Raw genomic sequence first — 20,322 nt, 5'->3', positions numbered from 1 at the left:
GCAGATATTCATGTTTATGTAACATTGTGGCTCAAAGCAACATTTTCAGAAAACTTGTGCACACAGTTATCACAATGCAAAGTGTGATAGTATTAATTACCCATGTAAATTTCCAGTTGTTGATGTAACTGGTTGTTTCCATACAGAATTAAGTTGCTGTATACAGACATATTTTTCCTAGAAACATGGACCTAAATCTAATTAGGAAATAGAATTAGTTACCAGCATGATGATGTTTTAACAGTGGGCTCTCCAAAGAAACATTGACTTATACATCCCATGACATCCCTGAAAAGATGTGCTAGAATATTTGCAATGGAAGTTTAATTACAAATAAAAGGGGCTATAGTATATACCTGTCTATTAGTTTAGAAAATTAAGCATTTCATATCTGTTTCCTCTAAAGCTACTGCTTCACTCATGATATTTTTAACTAGTGTATTGCTAGTTATGTAATCACCATGTTTTCTTCATTTATTACCATTTATTATTATGCAAGGATCTGCTAACATGAATCCCTGTGCTTGAGAGTTATCCCCGTCAAGATAGACCCATACACTCATGACCATATATAATTCTATTGCAGTTAGTGGGATGCAAGGGACCATGCCAGTGGATCATGAGAAATATTGAAGCATTTCCCCTGGAATTCTAATAATAAGATATTATAGAACTAAATATATACAGTGATGATTAAATATTCAGGGCTAGATTCTGTTACCCTTTGTACACTTGGCTGCAATGCAGTGGGGTGATTAGTGGAGGAAGGTACTCTCACTGTGAGTGGGGACATCAGAAGGATTAATTATTTTAATTTTTTAACAGTGTTCTATGGGTTGCTTTCTAATCTTTCACATATAGGAAGCAATTAATATTAGATGAGCTACTAGTTTATAGGAGTCATGGATAACATTGCAGGGGTATGGGTGGTGTCACAAGGAAGTGTTAATAACAGTTATAAGGTGTATATCAAAAGTGACAGGGTATGATTATTGAAGCCTTGATGAAGGGAGACGTTGAAATGTCAACTGTTACTTTGCAGCCAAATAAAAATTGCTTGAAAATAAACTGACATACGAGAAGATTTGCAGATGTATGATGTGATGTGTATACTTGTTTACAGATTTCCACCCAGCCATAAAGACTATATGAAGCCTAGAGCTAGGATGTGTTATGGACCTCAAAACCTAGCCACTTCCTTGTTTTTCAAAATAGCGTACCACTTCTTGTTTGTTCCTACCCACTTCACAGATTTATAATTGCTCGTCCAGAAAGATATTTTAAAATAATTCACCAGAGGCTTCACATCCTTTGAAACCTGGTACCAACATGAAAAAGTCGGGGCTTATGCTCTTTGTGATTTGACTCTGTTACGCATTTCTATATTGTTGGTATCTGGGAAATAAAACAAACAAACAACAAAAACCTAAAGTGTGAAAGGAAAAAAATAGCTTGAGTTGGACCTACAGCCAACATTTGTCTGGAACGTCCACAAATTTTAGGAGAGTTCAGACTCTAAATCTAAATCAAAAGTGCACATCTGGCTAGTATTAGATCAAAACAGTTCTCTGAACTTTGAGATTTTGCAATTTCTGATTCAGGCTTCGGTTCTGCAGCTCAGGTCCATGTCTAAATGATACTATGTTGTGGGGAAACTCTGTCATGAGGAAGATGATGTTAGACTCTTCAAGAAAATCACTATGCTATGCAAATAAGCTTTTATTTTACATACTTTCTGGGCTACCCACCACATGTGGTCACCCTGGTCCTGTTTAAAATTGTTCCCAGAAGCTCAACTACCTAAAATGCTGATTACATGCTGGGATTCTTCTGATATAATCAATTTTGTACAGACTGGGAAAAAGGTGGTCTCATGATCTCTGAGCTAACAAAAAATGTCCAGATCTGACAGTATTATTGCCAATGTGTGTGATTTTAAACATTGCTGAATCAAAATCACACTGTAGAGAAAGTTTTATTTAATTTCTATAGATACAAGACCCTAGTTCCCATAGTCTTCTAGGAAGAAGGACAGGACATCACTGAATATTCCACTTAGGAAGGAACAATCAGTTGCACATATACAAAAAGGGAAAATGAATGCCTGGGAAGGAGTACAGTACTGCAAAATGGATCTGGGGGATGAGTGTCATAGTGGATCACAAAGTAAATATGAGTCAAAAGTGTATCTCTGCTGCAAAAAAGCAAACATTTTTCTGAGATGCATTAATAGGAGTATTGTAAGGCACAAGAAGTAATTTTTCCACTCTACTCCATTTTGATTAGGCATCATCTGGAATTCTGTCTCAAGTTTTAGGAACCACAGTTCAGGAAAGATGTGGACCAATTGTAGAAAATCCAGAGAAGAGCAACAAAACTGATTAAGGGTCTAGAAAACATGAGCTTTGAAGGAAGATTTAAAAAAAAAAATGGTTTGTTCAGTATGGAGATGAAAAAACTGATAACAGTTTGCAAGTGAAAGGTTGTTAAAAGTAGAAAGGGAGAAAAAAGTGTTCTCCTTAACTTCGGAGGGTATGTGTAGTCCAGGGTGATATTTTGCAGCTATTCCACATCTTTTAAATCAGCCTGTTATATTGAAATAGATTTTTAATAGCAAGCTCACAATTCCAACGTCCCTGTAACCCTCATTCCACGAGGGTTAAGGGATGTTTTGGAATAGCGGTTTATTTCAAAATTAGATTGAATAAAATACACAATTTTCATAGTCAACTTAAGTATCTTATGTCGACCTGCGGGGGCAGTGTAGATGTACCTTGAGAATAGGAGAAGAAGCAAAAGGCTTAAATTGCAGCAAGGGCAGTTTAAGTTGAACATAAGGAACTAATTGTTGTCAGGGTGATTAAGCGCTGAAATAGATTGCCGAGCAAGTCTGTGAAATATCAATCAATGGAGATTTTTAAGTGCAGGTTAGACCAACACCATGCTCTAGATAATAATTAGTCATGCCATGAGTCCTGGAGACTGGACTAGACAACATCTCAAGGTCACTTCTATTTCTGTGATTCTATGATTATGTGATCAGAGCTGTCAAAAGGCATAATTAATGAAACTATGGAAGAAACTGTTATCCAGATTACAAGTTGGAACCCTTTCTGTGCTACACTACATGTTATCTAATGAATTCAGAAAAGTAGGATAGTCTTACCGAAGCTATGGCATGTGGGAAGCACATCAACCCCATAAAGATATCTCATTACTGATATCAAACTGCCAGGGAAATAAAAACAGACTTAGCACTGCTGTTAGAACTCAAAAGCAAAGAAACAGATGAGAATTAAAGTGCATGATGTGTGAACACTGAGAAGAGAAGTTCAAGATAGGAAATAAAAGCAATTCAGATTTTTCAAACAATATAAATGGAATACATATTTTTAAACAAGTTGAAATGGTCTAATAGTATTAATCATTTTTTTTAATTACAACAGACTAACTTGGCTACCCCCTGAAGTTTTAACAATAATGTATTTTTCTCCTATCATGATGTTCTGAGTTATATGTAAACATTCTAATGGTCCTGCTCTGATTATTGGAATCATGAACCATACAAGAATATTGTTTCAAGGTGCTTGTTATGTGGAAGTCTAGTACTCTTTGATGTATGCCCCTGAATCCAAGTTCTGTTGATGTAAACAATAGGCATTTTGGACTGTTATAGACAAATGAAGTGTAATAAGTGGTGTTTCAGGAGACTATCATTTTGAATGCATCAGAGTACCTCAGCACTTTCTTCAGCTCATACGCTCATGTCAATCACCCACATCAGGGTTTTCATCAGCTCTATAACTGCCTGACCTTGTGCTAGACTTGAGCAGACGGGTAGTTCATAACCCTTTACTGTCAGAATTAGCATTCATGATACTACTTAAACTGTGGAGCAAATTTAGAGTTCATTATTAAATGAGGCATATGTTACAACACTTATAACTGATTCAGTCTAGTTATTTTTAGTTTGACCTTTTCTGTATTCATCAAATCAGCTTTGAAATAGACATTGAGGTACCCTTTACTGTTAGTTATAAAAATTCTTATAGCTGATGTTTTCATGCAGTTTTCTGGCAAATTCTTATTATGTCTCAGTTACTGCATGCTATAGAGAATGTTTTGCTCTTAGCATTAAGTACAAACCAGGTAAGCCAGAATCATTAGGATGTTAATGATCATATTCTTCTGATATATCATCCCTCTTTCTCTCTGCAAGACTATCCAGATTTGAAAGGATATATTTGGGATATAAAAACTCCTATTCAACATTGCAAAAACTGAATTAAGAAGATGAACACAGCAATTATTGGGACAGATTTCTTCCTGGTGCAGCACCAAGAATGAATTCTTCCAAGAAGTATTATTTTTTGGCTAGCTCATCTTTCCCACCCTGAGGTAAGAGACTGAGCACAGAAATTTAAGCCCACCAGAAAATGACATGTTTAAATATCCTGGGATTTTCCTTTCACTGTCTTTGGTCTCTAAATTGAAACATGTACATGATACCCACCTGAAATTGTGCTGATATTCCTTTAGCTTATTTGGGCAATAAAATATCATTGTTACCATAAAACTATCTTGTCAACATAAGATATAGATAGATATATAGACGCTTGTTTTGAAGACCCTTATTGATCAACACCCACCAAACTTGTGTTCTGATGATGTATGGGGAAAGCTAATGATAATAATATTATTCTGTTAATAATTAAACATTGTGTCAGCAATGAATTTCAAAGTGAATCTTAATTTATTTTCATAGGAATAGAGAAGGCGGCCCTGATTCAGCATGACACTTAAACTCATCTGTCTCTGTAAGCATGTCAATAATCCCAGAGAAGCCAGGGAAATTACTCATGTGTTTAAATTATGCACATGCTGAAATACTTGCTTAGAACCTCCCTGAATTAATTAGTGTTTGAAGTGGAGCATAGGTTTTTTTCAAAAAAAAATCTAATCTTGATTAAAAAGTTGCCATGTTGGTGAATTCAGGGAACCAGTGGTAAATTGTTGCAATAGTTGATTACTTTCGGTGTGAAAACATTTTCCGTGCATGAAATGTAAGTTGATGCCTGGAACAGAGGAAATGATTTGAGATCTTGAAGGGCAGCCATTGACTATGCAGCATGAGAGGGCCAGAAGAGTTCTTGGATGGCCAGCTTCTGATAGCAGCACCACAGCCCGAAATGGCAAATTCATTGATTTCAAGGGAACACAAAACAGTGCAAAAGATTGGCAGTTTGAGATCAAATGGGGAAAGACAAGCAAGAAACATTCTTCACAGCCAGAAGCAGAGAAGTATGGATTGTCTGTGACCACATGCAGAATGACAGAATGAGGACACGGTGGGATATTCTTCTATGATGGGGTATTCTCCATTCGCCGTGGGGTTGAGCCTCCTAGTCCCGCTTTCCAACAAGTCTGGATCATTTCCAGCTGATGCAACACCTGTGCTCTTTATTCCTGTGTCCTGTGCAAACCATCAAGTTCCAACTATTTACAGATTATTTACACATTTTGCCTAGCACAGGCCTCAGTGGCAACAAAGAAGCTCCTTCTGAGCCTCCTCTCTCCTCCCCTTCTATTCTCTGCCCTCCTACTGCTCTCCCTTCCTTCTAGGATTTAACTCCTGTTAATAATGCTGGAAGATATGGCCACTTTCCAGGCCTGTTCTAACTAATTGCCCAGACCCAATCAGGAACTGATTAGGGCTTCCCTTGCACAGCACCATTCCACACCATGTCATGCTGGAAGGGAATAACAAGTGGGGTTCTGCAGGAGTCTGTTTTGGGAATGGCTCTGTTCAATGTCTTCATCAATGATTTAGATATTGGCATAGAGTGTACGCTTATTAAGTTTGCAGATGATACCAAGCTGGGAGGGGTTGCAAGTGTTTTGGAGGATAGGGTCATAAAACAAAATGATCTGGACAAATTAGAGAAATGGTCTGAGGTTAATAGGATGAAGTTTAATAAGGACAAATGCAAAGTACTCCACTTAGGAAGGAACAATCCATTTCACACACACAGAATGGGAAGCGATTGTCTAAAAGGAGATTTGCAGAAAGGGATCTAGGGGTCATAGTGCACCACAAGCTAAATATGAGTCAACAGTATAATACTGTTGCAAAAAAAAGCAAACATGATTCTGGGATACATTAACAAGAGTGTTGTGAGCAAGAGAGGAGAAGTCATTCTTATGTTCTACCTGCACTGATTTGGCCTCAATGGAAGTATTGTATCCAGTTCTGGGTACCACATTTCAAGGAAGATGAGGAGAAATTGGAGAAGGTCCAGAGAAGAGCCACAAAAATGAGTGTTTTAATTAGTGTGAAGCTGACCCAAAACAGAATGTTCTGTTTCTTTTTTTTCCAATAGAAAATATAAATTGTTCAGCTAAATTTCACATGGAAAACGTTGATTTTACAGGAAATGCATCTTCAAGAAATTTTGACAGAATATTCCCAATCAGCTGTAATAGTCAGTAATGTTCAGAGATGAAATGATTCAGGATCAATAAGAAGATTGAGAAGTAACTGGATTACTGTCTAAGTACCTTTATGGGTAGAAAACACCAGGCATTAAAGGGCTGATTAGTTTAGCCAAGAAGTCACAACAAGAATCAATGAATAGAACCAGAAATCAGAAAAATACAAATTGGAAATGAGGGACCCTATTAACACTAAGTGTGGAAAACTTTCATTGGAGGCGGTGGAATCTCTAAATCTTGATCTCTTCATGTCAAGACCAGACACCTTTCTGGACTTTAGGATGATGTAGTGAAACACAAGTTATTGACTCTGTACAAAAGGTACTGCGAAAATGTAAAGGCCTTTGATACTCAGGAGGTCAGATTATATGATCTAACTCTCCTTTTAGGCTTTAACTCTATGAAATTATGAAAAAGTAAGTAAAATATTTTAAAATATAATATTTTGTAAAACTTTTTAGCAAAAGCATCTTCTTTTTTCAACAAATTATATAGTTCATTGAAAAAATGTTGTGTGATGAGGTGGAGTGAAGGGACCATTTTTTTCAGGAAAATGTTAGCAAAAAAATGTTCCTGTTTTTCAAAAGCTGAACTTCAAACAGATCTTTCTTGTGGTATGCTAATTTTATGCTAATTGTTGTATGATCCTTATTGTTATACTCTAGTGCTCAGGCTAGTCTAGGCACTTCCCAAACCTTATAAAAGGGGGAAATATGTCTGTTGTTAGAAGGGCACATTTTAAGGACAGACAAACAAGTAAGCAAAAGGTTAGAGAGAAGGGAACAACATTTGAAAATGCCTGTGGGAGCCAGGATCTAATCATCTGTTCTGGCCTCTTGCATAACATAGACTAAAGAATCTTGCTAAGTAATTTCTGCTAAAGCTCATAACTTCTGTTTATGCTATAAGAGCTTAATGGGGTAGCTGAGTTACTCTGTAACAGGAAAAACTTCAAACAAAAAACCCAACAACAAACAGTCTAGTAGCACCTTAAAGACTAACAAAACATGAAGATGGTATCATGAGCTTTTGTGGGAGCAACCCACTTCTCCAGATGACTGGAGTATTAGAAGTCCAGATCCAAGAATAAATCAGGGAAGGGGTGGAAGAAGGAGGAAAAAAGAGAGAAAAAAGGAGGGGGAAAGAAAAAAGAGAGAGTCAGTGAGTAGATGGTTCAAGTCGTTACAAGAACAATTAGCACCTCCATTGGTTGATTGGCATTGGTCCTTTCTGGAGATTGCCGGCACTCAGGGCTTCAGTCTCACAGTGGAGGGGGAAGAAGAAATGGAATGGGGAGAGGGTCAAGCTTCAGTCCTGCAGCAAGAGCTTCCCAGGAATTGGCTGAGCTCCACAGCCAGGGCTGCTCAGGAACCAGGCTTCAACCCCACAGTGAAGGCTGCCTTGGAAGTTGATCGAGTTCTGCAGCAGGAGTGAAAGGGCTTCAGCCCCGAGGAGAGTGGGGGCCACCCGGGAATCAGGCTGCCCACTGCGGGGAGGGTGGTCAGCCCAAGAATAGGGCTGATCACCATGGGAGGGGGGTATCTGAGAATGGAGCTGAGCCCTGCAGCAGGTAGGAGGCACCTTAGAATGAGGCTTCAGCCCCTGAAGAAGAAAAAGGGCCATTCAGTCCTGTGGCAGGTGGGGGCCACCTGAGAATGGGGCTTCAGGCCTGCAGTGGCAAAAGGCTTCAGCCCCCACATGGAGGGCCAACTGGGAATTGGGCTGCATCCACTAGAGGGGAAGCTTGAGAAAGGGGTTTCAGCCCAGGGGGAAAGGAGTTGCCAGAGGTCAGGGCTTCAGCCCCGTGTTCCTGAAAGCCTGCTAGATTTCCCCACTTCTTTAGGATGCACAGGGAGGGAATCTGCTGTCTGGTTTCTCCCTGCTTGGCTCCAAACACCTTGAGCTGGGGCCTGCTTTACTGCCAGCCAGAAATAGGAGACTGCTTTGGTTGTGCTGACCAGGAGAGTGGGGGGACTTAAGGACCAGCAGGGGGCATGCAAATACAGGACATCTTGCCCCTTTTTAAAAAAAAAAAAAGTTAGGATGCCTGTTAGACAGCTTAAATATGGAGCAGTCCCAGTAAAAACAGGACGGATGGTCACCCTACCTAATACATTCCATTCATGGCATTTTCCAAATAAGGTCAAGTATGATGTCTAATAGAAATGTATGTCATACTGATCCTCATAATCATAGAAAAATATACGTACAGATGATATGTTTGGAATTGTGTATATACTGGAAAATATTATTTAAAGTCTGAATCAAAGCAGGGTTGAAAAGCAGCTTTTTACGAGACAAAAGATGTATTTTCACCTATCTGCCTTGATTGACATGTAAAATAAGCATGGTAAGTCAACACAATGGAAGTGACTTATCAACATGAGGAAGTGAAGGCCATGGGGAGACAGCACAACAGGGAATAAGCAATGCGGTCATTCTGACACTTGAGACCGAACAATGACTTATAAGGAATATAAGAGGAAGACAAAAAAGACCCCATTCATCCTTCACTGAGGAAGCAAAAACATAAGTTTGGGTTTTTTGCATTTATGAAGTGGGGATTCTAGCCATATTGCTTTAAGATTCTGGGATATTGCATTAGGTCAGATAAACTACATTAGAAAAGGCTTTTAAACTTAGTTATTAGAATTATTATTATATTGGAAACCACAGCATTCATGGAGGAGAGAACTATTTAGGAAAGGCTTTCTGTCCCTATAATTTATTTATTTAGCACAATTAGAAAATTCAGAAATACTCCAAACCAGCATGGAAGCTAGAGATAATATAAAATGAGTTTCTGAGCATTCATGTACATGCATCCCTGCTTGCTGAAAAAGTTGAAGTGTTAGTCATCATACTCGCTGGCATCCTTTCAATCAGAATCATCACTAGAGAGTGCTATCCTGGATGAAGGCTAAGGTACAGCTTTTATAATGTGTTATGCTGATGTTCACAATGTCCAGTGCATATAAAGTAGAAGTTTCTGTGTCTTTTCCTCATTTATATTTTCTCACTATATTGATGTTGGAGTATCCTTCTTGCATAGATTACTAAACTTTTTATCTCACGATCATTAGCATATGTTGATTAGTTAGCACGGCTTTATTCTGGTTGGACATCTGCTGATATTCCTAACTTAAAATATATGAGGCTGGAATAAACTGGCATTTTTGTGGTTATCTGTCAACAGTTTAGTTGTAATTGTTTATTAGCGCACTGTATCTCATGATATCTGATGCTCTAGGGTTCTTCCATTTATTTGCTTTTGCTAAGACTTTTATTTGTACCTTACATCTTGATTAGTTTAGCTAAACCTTCCCATTATGAAACATGAGCTCCCTTCTGGATGAATCACTGTGGTGATTCATGGGAGTGAGAAGCTTACCATGTAAGAATTCTGCTCAGAGTCTGACCCACAGAAAGGAATGGATGCAGGAGGCACTTGAACTACAACTCCTGTGTGGCAGCAGCTTGGGGTGACATCAATTAATATTGAGCTACGGTACAGAAAAAATATTTTTAACTAACTCTCCTACTCCTGCTTGTACCAACAACGTTTCTGTGAACTTTTTAATGCCTAAGGTCTCTCTGTGATATTTGCTGGCAGCACAGGTTTCTATACTCTCACTCCTTTTAAGTATGTATGTATGTATGTATGTATGTGAGATTTCATGAATAAATAGGGAGGTATTTGGGGCTGTAATACCCATCAGGATAATGAAACTGTTATACACATCAGATAGTGTGTTATCTTTGCATTCCGAGGGCCTGATGCTATGCCCAACTATAATCAATGGAGAGCTTAGCAGTGAAGCAGGCCCCTACCTAAATTCTGGCCAACAAAGAGGTTTGGGCATTGTGAGCTTACTGGAACTCAGCCCGACTGGAAGTGAAGCTGGTGGGTCAGAGAGGACCTGGCAAGGGTAACATCTCCTGTCTCTAGTGAGGGGTATATTCAAGAAACAAACTGAGAAATAGCACAATTTCTCTCCCTACTTAGGTTTATAGGAGGATCAGAGCCACAGGACACCACTGTCACTGTCCAGGGTACTCAACTGCCTGGCAAGGTCGTGTGCCCCCGAAGTCACAAACATACACCAGGGTGTTATCTTTTACAGTGCGTATTTACTCTTTTTGGACAAAGTAACAGTATATGGCAGGTTACTTCCAGAGGAGACGCTCCTCAGTCAAGGCCCACCCTCCGAGCTTCCTTTCTGAGCAGCCCTTGCTTCCTGATCCTCTTACTTAAATCTTCCCAATTACCTTGTTAGCCCAGTGATTACTATCCAGGTGATCATACTCCTCTGCCACCCAACATAAAGGGTATAATTGCCTCCAGCTGGGCCTGAAACTATCTTCAGCCTGCAGATATATAAGTGATTAGGATGCTGATGACAGTATCCAGAAGAACTAAAGACCATATCAGCTGTTATAGAGTTGTGGTTGTAGCCAAACCCAACTTCAGCCAAAATCTTTGAAAACCCAGATATGTTGTTTTCCTGGACTTTCCTGCACAAGAGGTGAGTAAAGTGAGGCTAAGCCTTAAACCAGCATCATAGTGCATGTAGCCAGCAGATTTAATTACGTTATTTCCCTTTTCTCTTCACTATCACTGAGAGGCTTCAATAAGTTTATTCCTGAGGAGGATGAGGAGAAAAAGCAGCAATCACTTACTAAGTGCCCACTCACATAGTCCCAGAATAGGGGACATCCTGGTACTTCTGGGCACATCGTTGCTTGGGCAGCCTGGGCACATCCTCGCTTGTATGACCTCACATGCATGGTGCATGCAAGGTCATGCTGCATAGGGGGTGCCATTTTGAAGAGTGTGCCACTCTGCCCATGCTGGTATGACCTCAAATCCATCATGTTTACTTGATCATGCTACTGGGGGTAGCCACTTCAAAGTGGCATCCCCTATCCAGAACCCATCAAAACAACATCTGTTTTTGTCTCTGTCAGGGCTCTTCCCCCTCTCGCACTCCGAGTGTAGAAGATGGGGGCCTGCAAAGACCTTAAATACCTTGCCTCTATAGGCTCTGCTTACAAAAATTTCCCAGAGTCACAGATACACTGGCTCTGAGAAATAAAACCCCAAAAGCTGCCACCATCGAGTTATTTCATCCTAAAAAACCCAGGAGGGAACACTTGAATTCCTTTCCCAGGGTACCCCCAGCTCTTTTGCCCCAAAAGAGCTTGAGAAAAGAAAAGAGAGAAACAAGCTGCAGTCTCTGGTAGCTAACTCCCATTCTGAGGCAGGCAAATACACACACAGATCCCTGTTACTTTCCAGGACACAAGAACCAAATCATCACCTTAAAAAATGTTTTTTTTAACAAACAAATAATGTACTTGATAAAGCATAGTTGGTTGCTAGGTGTACAGAGCAACTAAGTAAAACAAATTAAAATACAGAGAAAATCTCTGGGAACAACTCTTAGGGTATGTCTACACTACCCCGCTAGTTCGAACTAGCGGGGTAATGTATGCATACCGCACACATTACCCTCCTACTTCGAACTAGGAGGGTAGTGTAGACATACCCTTAGATAGTGAATGGAGGAGGGAAGGTATGGATCTGTGCAGAGAAGTTTAAACCAAGCAACCAAAATAAAGAAAAATACCCTGACCGTGACTAGATACACTTTTCCCTCTATTCGCCATTTATGCTGATCTGTACCTCAAGGCCCCATTTACTCCCATGTCCAATATTTATTATTGGCATGGTAATTCTGAACACTGCATCTTCTCTCTCCAGCCCTTTTCTTAGAAATCCCCCAAAGAAAGAGCAGACCAGGTATATATATCCAATTCAAATTTCAGTGTTGTATCCCCATTGGTTCTTATGGTCCCCTGTCAACTCCCTTGCTAGATACCTGAGTTTAACCCCTTAGTCACCGGGTGCTGGCTAGCACTCCTCCTATCCATCACAGTCTCAGTTGTGGCAGGAGACAAATCTTAGAATATCTGGACTCTTTGACTTAAAACCAGATGAACAGCCTACCTATCACACATGTATTTGGCAGTTATGTCCCAGTAAATCCCCATGTGGTGAACTGAGGAGAGAAAAGCCTGCAGAAAGTAAGGCTTCAGCTGAAGCCATTCTGACTCTGCTGACAGACTCTTTAAAATTGGATTGAAGCCAGACTTCAAAGAGAAAATTTAGTTAAAAAATAACACTTTTTTTTTAAAATTCAGATCTGAGTTTAAAAGTTTACCTGATCTGAAGGTGTGTTGGGTTTCTTCTTTTTTTTTAATGACACCAGTTTCTCTTTGAAGTCCAGCTTCCAGACAAGACGCATCAATTTTAAAGAGTCTCTTAGCACAGTCATAACAGCTCAAATTGAAAATACTAGAATGCAGATGGAAGGGTCTGTGTCAGAGTCCAACATGCATTACATTTTTTATCAGAAAAATGTAAATTCCATGTACCCTTATTAAAAAAAAGTAACATAAAAATGTGTGGAAAGTTCAGACTAGACCACTAAAGAAAATATTCTTACCTGGAGTATCAAAACCTTTACATCCAATTGGCATTCTTTGATGTAATTAAGAAAAGAAATAACCTTACTGAAGTCAGAGGAGTTATAAAGGGTAAAACACCAATGAAGTGAATTCTAAATTTGACCTCAGCTGTATTTTATGTATTAAACCTGGCTGTACCCCAAAAGGTAAATGTTCCAGCATTAAAATCCCAGTCAAGCTCCCACTGAGACCAACCAGCATTTTGCCATTGTCTTCAATGGTTATTAGAGTGGACTCTAAGATGTGTATTATAAAGGAAAATGGATCCATAAATCAGCTATCAGACTGCAGGAACCAGTGCCTGTGAGGGGTACAGGGTGGGCCACACAAAGGGACAGGGCATGTGGAGAGCACTCCATTTAGCAATTTTGGTGGGGACATATGGAGCGGTGCAACTCCTCATGCTACCATGAGTCACTTATGCTATCAAATGTTTACTTTTTCCTTATTTGTCTGTCTATTGTGTTAGTTATTTTGTACAGCTGCATCAAATAAATTGATCTAATGATTCCTGTTCAGCACTAGTTTGTTGGCCACCAATTATAAAGGGCTGTATGAAAGAGACATTAGAGAAGACTCTATTGGGCAGAAAATTAGAGCCAGGTTCTCCTCAATGGCATTTTATAACATGCTGTGTCCAGTAATTGTTGCTTTCTGGGTGAGAGTATGTTCAATTATGCATTCCATCAGAATGAGATGTAGAAACAGATACTTTCCATTGTGGTTGCACTGTTGTTCTAGCCATGTTGGTTCCAGGATATTAGAGTGACCTGAGTAAAAGCTCTGTGAAACTTGAAATCTTCTCTCTTTTGCAAACAGAATAAATTGATTTTGTTCAGTGAAGAATATTACCTCATCCACCTTGTCTCTCTAATTTTGAAAGTGAGGCTTTTAAAACTTATTTATTTGTATTTGTGTTAGAGTCTCTCATTCATTTATTGAATTGATTAAAATGGGAAGAAAAAGGTTATTTTTGACTGAGTCATCCAAGTGATATCTGACCTAGAAGTGAGTCTAAAAATGAAGCTAATGGACTTATGATTTGGTTTGTTTAACATTTAAATTATAATTGTGAGCCCATTAAAGACAATAGCATATCTTCCGTTCAGTCAGAAAGGTCAGGATTTCACCCATTGAATTTGTTACTTCCCTCATTTATGTCATGATGTCATTCATGTTAATACATCAGTGTAAAGTGACTACACAATGGACATAAATCCTAATGGTTTGGATCTGCTAGCATTTTGCACTGTCTTTGCATAAATGTAAATATTGCCACATGGAAAATGCAGAAGAGAAAGAGGCATAGGATGTTCTGAAGTGAGATACACAAATTCTTTTTTGTATCCCTCCTGGTAACTAAATTAAACAGATTATTGGGAAAATCAGAGATCTGCATTTGATGGATGGTGATTAACCATTTTGATGGGCTCTCAAATGCTGTCTGGAATAAAAAAAATTTGTTAACATTGAGATTGTAAGCTGTTCTAAGGACATAAGGAAGAATGGTTAAGAGTGTGAAATAGGTAATGTCTGTCACTTATTTGGATACTGCTGGTGTTTACACCAAATAGAGCGTGTGTGTGTGGTCAAATCAATCCTGCTTCCTGTACTGGGGGAGGGTCTAGATCACTTAGAAGTGGGGCACTGGAATGCTTTTCCAGCACAAATGTATTCACAGAAGGATGGCTTCTGCTTTCCCACACGAGGAAGTAGCACTATCTGGCAATGGAACTGTGACCTCTAAGGCAGTGGTTTTCAAAGAGGCCCATGACTAAGTATTGGGCCATGGAATGTAAGGCACTGGTCACCTTATTCAAGCTCCCAGGTACCCTGGTGGCTCTGGACAGCTCTGCTGAGCAGGCTATAAGAAGTCCCATCAGCAGCGCTGCCTGGCTAAGGCTGGGTAGTGACCCGCTCTTTGAAAAACACTGAGCTAGCCCCAATATGTTCTGACATCACGCTGCACCCCAGAAGTGACCAGCAGCAGGTACAGCTCTAAGCAGGGGGCCACAGGCCTCTGCATGCTGTCTCCTCCCCACATCCACACTTCCATTAGAGAGGAACTGGCCACTGGTGGGAGATGAGGCAGCAGTGCTTGTTGGTGAGATCTGCATGGAGCCCCTGTGCACCTCCACCCAGGAGTCAGGCCTGCTGCTGGCCGCTTCTGGGGTGCAGCGTGGTCTGCAATGCCAGGAGAGGCACAAGACCTGCATTGGTTCCCCCTGGCTGTGCTGCTGACCAGGAGCTGCCAGAGGTAAGCCCGTGTCCCAATCCTCTTCTCCAACCCTGTACCCCCAAGCCGAGAGATTCCCTCCTGCAACTAAGCCCCTCGTCTCTGGGCCCACCCCAGAACCTGAACCCCCACCCCAGAGTTCTGACCACTCTCACACCTCAACCCCCTGATTTAGCCCATAGCCCTTTCATACCCCAAGGCCCTAATTCTCAGCCCCATCCTCCTAAGTTGTGTTTTTTCCATTTCCCCATTTCTAACTGGTTTCTAGTTCCCTCTCAGGATGAAACCAGACTAGCCCAATGAACAGCTGTTTTCCCTACCATTTTTTTTATTAGAGGGTTATCTTACTCCTAAGCATACCCATTTTTTACTCTCCCCACTGCCTCCATTCCAGTGGTCTTCCCATGTCTCTGTGAGGGTGAATGCAAATTCAAGGGGGAAAAAAGTATTTTTTCTTTATAAATATTTTTTACAAAAGCAAACTAAGAGGCAATTTGAATTCAGATGAAGATGAACCCTGAACATACAGGGTAAGGAGATGGGGCGGAGATACTTTGTTGTGTTGCATTCAATCTCTAGTGACAGAACATTCGATAAAATAATGGACATGCAGGAAGCATCCATTCAATTGCCAGGTTCTCCAATTTATTGTATTAGGTATGAAATTCAAGTCACTGAGGTTCCTCCAGATTTGTGGCAGTGTAAAGGAGATCAGTATGGATGCATTATCCAGGCCAAGTTGAATTAACTTTTCCAGACAAATTTTGAGAAGCACTGTCAATTACTGTAAGAAAGTTTAGATATATTACATTGTCTGTCTTCTCTACATTTACTAGGTTGGCAATTTAACTCACAAGCATGATAAAGGGTATCTGGCATGATTTGCTTTTTATTTAATTACCTTAGATTTTTTTATGAAAGTCTCTTTCTTTCTTTCTTTCTTTCTTTCTTTCTTTCTTTCTTTCTTTCTTTCTTTCTTTCTTTCTTTCTTTCTTTCTTTCTTTCTTTCTTTCTTTCTTTCTTTCTTTCTTTCTTTCTTTCTTTCTTTCTTTCTTTCTTTCTTTCTTTCTTTCTTGTGTTACAGATTTTAAAGACTGGCAAGTCACCCTTAGGGTCAGTTCTTCCTATGTTAGATCTAAGGCCTTGATATATAAGCACAAAGGAGATATGGATGAAGAATGACAGCATGGGTGGGTGAACCCCCATTTTGGAGAGGCTAGTGCACTGGCTCTGCCACTTCCACTCCAGGCCCTGCCCACCACATGTTGGACTTCTGGAGTCCCCCAACTATTAAGGACCACTCTGCAAGGGCTCCAGCCTGCCCACATCAGTGACATGGAGCTGAGTTGCTTGCCTGGCCCCAGCACTCCTGAGCCTCCCCCAGAGTGTAGTCTGAGCCTCTGGCTATCTCCCTCAGATGCTCCTCCCCTTCACACTTAAGCTGCTGGCCCTATGAATGTCAGGATGCTGTGACAGGCTAAGCTGAGCATTGGGCCAGCCTGAGCCACCAGTTCCCCTGAAGGCCCCTTACCCTGGCTAAGGCCTACTTCAGTGCTGGGACCCCCAAGCTCCAGTGACCACCTGTGCTGCCTCACTCCTCTGCCAGATGCCTCCACCACTGACATGCCACATCCTTCCTCATTCCCCCTCACAGTGAACAGTGGGGAATTCTGGAGGGGAAGTGGTGGTGCTGAAGTGAAGGCCTTATTGGCAGGAAGCAGGGACTATGGGGAAGGGGCAGGGCCACTTTGGTCCACGTACCAGGAGAGGGTCAGAAGCAGCTGCCCAAGAGAAGGCTTAGCCTTCTCTAACTTATTACACCCACTGCTCATGAATGACAACATTTAATTTTGGATTTTTTTTTGCTCATCTGATGAGAACCATTAGAAAGTAGAGATTGCTTGATGCACAATACTCAGATCTAGCATCAGATCCAAATCTTTAACATCTTCTGTGAAAAGATACAAGATTATTCAGATATTCTGTTTCACTTCAAATAATAGAACCTGATATTGGCTTCAGATTTTGTAAACAAGTCAGTGCTTTTTAATTTCCATGTAATTTCAGCGTTGGAGATTAACAAAATAGTTTAAAAATATAAATTGACCTGAACTTTTTGATGATTCAAAATGACCCACTTAGAATCACCCTTTCTGAAGCTAAGCCTTAGGAAGGAAAACCAACTGTCTACTATTTTTTTTTCTCCTGGAATCTTCAGATCAAGGACTTTATAAACTCTGCTATGACTATGCTTGTTGTGACCTGAATTGGTTGTGAACTTGAAACCACAAGTAAATCCCTTGAGTGCATTACTGAAGGACGCTCCTGCTAGAGCCCATGTTTGGGTTGGGGTGACCTCTGGTGATTTCATTAGCATGTGTGTGGAGTCTTTCATTGGTTTAGTATGTTCTCCCTTAGTGCATTTAGCTTGGGAATAAAACAGGCTTGTGTAACAATTGTTGTGGGCAGTCTCACTGTTCACCATCTCTGAAGAGAAAGCAAGCAGACTTGCTTGAGCCTCCTCTCTCTGCTGTGAATTACACGGTGAAGGCAGGGAACTGCTCAACCTAAAGATGTCCCAGGAAGGATCAAGAGAGAGAAAAAGATGTCTCCACCCAGGAGGTGTGATAGCCAAGGAGTAGGAAGCCTGGTAGTGGGTAACCTTGGTAGATCACTGCACTGAGCCTGTGGTTGTCTTAAGATGTGACATATCTATTTTAATTTCTGATTTATATTTATTTGTTTCCCCATCTGTATTGTATACCATGTGTGCATATTTGGATTAGGTTGTCTTGATTTTTTAGCCTCCTCCATTACTGTACTTACGTACAGCCCTTTCTCTTCAATTGAAAAATCTCCTTCTGCACTTAATACATTCACTTTCCTGCTTTCTCTGCATATATTAGCATAATAGTTACTTTTGTTGTTGTGTTTTTTTAACAGTTTCTACAGATTTGCCCAAAGCCTACCTCTACTCACTGCCACCTCGCTAGCATTGCATCCTGCTTTCCATGTTTCTTCACCGGCCAATGTAATTTCTTTCTATTAACTTTTCCTTTGCTGATTTTACTACAGCACACACATTCATAAGCTCTCAGCCTTTCTGTAAGCTTTTTTATTTTGGTTTCTGTTTGTTCTGCTGCTTGCTCTGGGTAGTGTCAGATCCATCTTCTTTAAGAGACGTTCTCCGTTTTTCTTAATAGTGCACATTTGAAGGACTGATGTTTGAGTTTTACATCTGCAACAAACTTCTCTATTGTTTCCCTTCATTCTGTATTCTCATCTTGAATGTGTATCTTTCAACAGTAACATTTCCAGAGACAGGAATGGCCCTCAGATATAATCATTATTTCTGCAAAGCTTTTCTCTTTCTCTCACTGACCACAGCCTATATTGACTATATTATATACATCAAAGGCTTCTGTGCCCGCCCCTGTGAGGAGCAGAGTGATCTTTTGCTCATCCTCAAATGTATTTGCCCCAGTGCTTTCATATAAAGTTCAGATTGCCATTTTAACCTTTTCCAGGCATATCCTGTATTTCCCCTGATTCTCAGGGCTGGTGAGGGTGTTTCATCCAATTGCACAGACTCTGTAATAGCTATATTAGTGATATATCATCTACCAAGTCTTCCAGCTCTTGGAGTACCATGTTGTACCTTGTTGACTAGCTGACTGGTGTCAAAATAAACCTTTTATTATGAATAAAACTATGTACAGAAATGAGGTAACATAATTTCTACTATTCTATGCAGCTAGAGTCTGTGATTGCCCTGTCTTTGTTAACCCAGCTAACCAAAGATTGCATCTACAGTGTTTAGGAAGTGTGGCATTTCTACAGAATCTCTGGAGGAAGAGACCCATGGATACATAAAAACATTGAATATTATTTAAAGCAGAATCCAATAATCAAAATCCAGAATGAAATGAAACAAATGAAACCCTCAAAACACGGGCTTGGCCTACACACGGAGGATGGAACAGTCTCTTAATGGACAATTATCCAAGAGCTTGTGGACAATATTTAATAGAATTCTGCATGGGTGCATGCTGTAATAACAAACTTAACAATGACTGTCCAGGCAAAGTTACGGTCCTTGCTGAATTCATAGCCAGTTTCACCAGTGCCAGAAGCCCCAAAATATAGCTGAAAAATTAGAGGGAATACTCAATATTTTGGAAAATAATTATTATAAGCTCAGGAGGTGTGATTGTGACTTTAATGAATAGTCTGCATACACACACATACTTAAACACTTGTTCTTGGATTTCTGATTGTGCAAGATTAATTTAAGGACTGTGGGTCTTTCATAGTTTTGAACTGCAACTTTCCTTATTTCCATAATTTATTGGCCCCAGCACACACATTCATTCTTTTCATGTATTTGCTTTGCAATTAACCTCATACTTTTATAAATGCATGCAGCTGAAGAAGATTTTGTTATTTTGGTAAAACAATGGTGTTGCTCTCTGTAAACATTTGACTGGGAGCACAGCACTGAAGCTCTGAAGGGTATTTAATTGGGATGTAGTAGAATTACAAAGATCAAGGCTTCGCTTAATATAAAATAGCAAAGAAATGTCTATCATAATTCATGTCACTAGGAAAAAACTGCTTGCACTTTTGAAGTTAATGCAAAGTCAGAAAAGTCACATTTTCTGCCTCTGATGACAGTAATTTTTCATATATAATTAAAATGACAACACAGTGTGTTTCTTCACTGTTTACCCATAATGGAATTGACATGAACAATTTGGAATATTAACATTCAAATGTCTACTGTTTCAGAATGCTCAGTGACCAACTTGAGATCAATTTTCTTAATTGAAATTAATTTAAATGATACTTTAAATGCTATAGAAATATTGAAGAGGCACATGGACTAGACATTATTTCTCCATGAATATAAAACATCTCTTTTTCAAAGCAGTTAAAGCAATTAATTGTCATTAAGGATTAATTAATTGATGATCTTTTTGTTTTAAATTTAGCAAGCTTTTGAATTAAGTGCCCTAAACAACTGATGGATTATATAGATATAGATATAGATATAGATATAGATA

The sequence above is a fragment of the Pelodiscus sinensis genome, chromosome 1 (genome assembly GCF_049634645.1).
Source record: "Pelodiscus sinensis isolate JC-2024 chromosome 1, ASM4963464v1, whole genome shotgun sequence".
Taxonomy (NCBI): domain Eukaryota; kingdom Metazoa; phylum Chordata; order Testudines; family Trionychidae; genus Pelodiscus; species Pelodiscus sinensis.
Note: the sequence above shows the minus strand (reverse complement) of the source record.